The sequence below is a fragment of the Primulina huaijiensis genome, unplaced genomic scaffold (assembly GCF_012295235.1).
Source record: "Primulina huaijiensis isolate GDHJ02 unplaced genomic scaffold, ASM1229523v2 scaffold207638, whole genome shotgun sequence".
In the NCBI taxonomy this organism is placed as follows: Eukaryota; Viridiplantae; Streptophyta; class Magnoliopsida; order Lamiales; family Gesneriaceae; genus Primulina; species Primulina huaijiensis.
In genome coordinates, this window is record NW_027354937.1 from 1 (window position 1) to 3,283 (window position 3,283).

At 33.4% G+C, this 3,283-nt stretch overlaps 1 pseudogene; it reads right to left on the reverse strand.

Moving 5' to 3' along the window:
- Positions 1-305: 305 nt before the first annotated feature.
- On the reverse strand, positions 306-1,896 carry LOC140966673 (very-long-chain 3-oxoacyl-CoA reductase 1-like; annotated as a pseudogene).
- Positions 1,897-3,283: the final 1,387 nt, after the last annotated feature.

Below are 3,283 nucleotides of genomic sequence, written 5' to 3' on the forward strand. Positions count from 1 at the left end.
TCTTAATCCACTTTTGATCATGAAAGACCAGATTAAAGCTTGTAAGCTGACTGAAATTGAGAAGGAATACCTTGGTAAATTAGTTTTGTTTAAAGGTGATCCTTCAAGATTAAATAACTCAATGACTGGCCCGCCACCAGAACCTGAGCTTCGACGTGCTGAACTGGATGCACTTGCCCGGAGGTATGAGCTGCTGTGCTGTCTCTCTATTCGATTTCTTTAAGGAGAAATGAACTGTGCTGCCTACTGATTTTTATGGCTGTCCTGATTTTCAATGGCTTCTTTTTGTTTGTTTTGTCATCAAGACTTCAAGGGATCACGAAATCAATATCAAGATATCCTACTTGTAGGCGTCGATATGACAGTAGTTTGAGAAACATCCTAGAACAGCTTGGTAAGAAGAATGGAGATAGCAGAAAATCAATGCCAAGAACAAAGAGCAAGCTAAGCAAGTTTGTTAGCGGGAAGTCTTTCAAAAGCAAGACAAACAACCCGAGTATCGATCAAGAGGCTCAAACAACCTCTGAAAGAGATCTTGAAATCATATGAATAGTTGGCTGTATCAGCTGTAATACGTTGTATCAGTTTCTATTTATTTAACCGTACTTTCTGATCTAGGTAGATTATTCCTTCTTTCTGTATCATTTTATAAACTCTTTTTTGCATAGACATTCAAATTTTTCAGTGATGATGACGGCTGATGCTTTATTGGGATTCACATCTATTTCTGTCTTTCAAGTATTTGCATTACATCCGAGATGGAACAAATAAGGAGGATCTTCTGGTTGATGCCATTTTGGAGGGTACACCTACATTTGGATAAACGAGATGTACCATTAAAATTTACTCATTCCCGAATCACAAAAGTGATAACATGATGGGGCAACAAGTATCTTGGGGTCCCCAAAAATACAAAGAATTCTCAAATGATGGGGAGAGATTCAAACTAGTGAAATGTACCTGAAACTGCACATCAACCCCACTATTCTTGTATTCCACATGGAGGCATCTTGAGAACTCGACTGATCAATAAATCTGAAAGATACAATCTCATTAAATGAATCTCAACAAAACAACTTGCAAACAAGGATGTGAGACCCTGCTTGAAAGTACAACTATCATAAAATCTAAACCATAGGAATCTCTTTACAAAGAATTCAAATACGGTCATCAGCAGTTTAAACCAGACAGATCAACACCAAGAATCGTTAAAATCCCAGAACATCTATTTCAGATTAACTAGTTATGTGACTTTTCAGCCACTGAAGTTGAATCACAAGGCAATAAACTTCAACATATTTCCATCATCAAAGCACGAACACATGAAATGTCTTCTCCGTTGAATAACAAGAGGCCCGCAAGATCCAACCCACAAAAATAATATAGCAAGAAGAATGAAAATAACAAAAATTTGACAGAAAAGATGACGCTTTAGTGGAAGCATAAACAGAATGCAGAGGGTCTGAAGGAGTCAGATCCAACATTAAAAAAATTGCTCCTTTTTTCCTCTTCAGCATCCCAGGCGGCAAAAGAGACCGAGTAACCATCGTAGTTCCCTCGACATTAACCATAACCAAATCATGCGATAACATTTCATCCACTTCATGGAAGAAAAACCTCGAGTAAGGACTAGACTCCGCAACGTTGTAAATCAAAACTCCGACATCTAACCCCTCGACGGCCTCATTGATTCTCCCAATGCCGTTGTTTAAGTCTCCGGTGAAATCCACCACAACAATCATGATGCATATATGGATTTGATAGCATCCGACACCTCTTTGAGCTTATCCAGGTTTCATCCGGCGAGAACCAAGTGGAGCGCTTCCTGTGCCAGCTGAAAAGTGGAGACTTTTCCCACGCCATCGGTGGTCCGCTGATCACAGCCCACGAGCACATTTCTGCATGTTCTTGCCGGTTTGATTCATATACGATATATATGAAATATAATTTGCATGTTATTTAGTTGGTAATCATAAAACATATTTTGTGATAATTAGTGTTTTAAATATATCATTTGTTGATTTTAGGATAATTACTAAACTTTAAAATTTACTATGTTGATGAGACATATAATAAAAATATATATTTTTTAAATGAACGTAAAAATATTTTTTTGTAAAAATATATCGGTGCTGTACTTTTTATCCATCAACAAAGATGCATAGATTGGTGCTTATAGTTTAGAGAAAATTGCATTTTTGTTATATATTTACTTTTTTACCAATTTGGTTTTGTATGTAGTAAATTTCAGTCTTAGTATCGTATTTTTTAATTTTTGATCATTTTAGTTATTTTTCATTGATGTTGTTAATGTGATACTCTACGTTAACACTATGTCGGAAAAAAAAAACAAAAATATTAGAATAAGATTGAAATTTGACAATTAACACCATGTGAGACGGTCTCACAGATTTTTATTCATAAGACGACTCAACTCTACCCATATTTACAATAAAATAATAATATTTTTGGTATAAAAAATAATATTCTTTTATGGATGACTCAAATAAATTATATGTCTCACAACTGATAAGACCATCTCACATGAGTTTTTCTGATATTATATCGTTTCAATGGGATATTTGAAACCATACCAACATCCTTGTTTGTTTAAATCCATATTTTTTTCTTTAGTGCCAAAATAATGGAGATAAATTAATTCAAGTTGGTGGAGACTGATTGGATGAGATGAGTAATTTCCCAAACAACAATTGGCTTAAAATATGTTGCCAAATTTTGTAAAAAAAAGAATTATTAAGAGCAATATAACTCGCTCGTGAAAATTATACTGATAATACATTTGGGAAAAATATGGTATCAAGACTGAATATAATATAATAGATAATATGATTTACATCTCGATAAAATGAAATTATTGCATTTGCTTTGCATTCCCCCATTAACCTCTTTGTGCCCTCTACATTCTTCATCCCATTGCTCCAACATCCATCAAGACTAATTAGAAAAGCAGCACAGCCATTTCCTCTGCATCCATGCAACCATTTTCATTAGCAACAAAAGTTCGGACATTTATGTTATACTATAATGAAACACGAGCGATTCATACAAATATCAATTATATAATAAAAATTAAAAATTTAATTTTATAAAATAAAAACAATTTGAATCATCTTGTTATTTATATGAGTATAATGTCTTATCATATTAGATGAACAAATTAATTAAGAACTTCTATAACTTGCTTTCAAAATTGTTTCTCAAATTAAAATTCAAACTTTTGATTTTATGTTATATAATAAATGATAATGAACATAATATATAG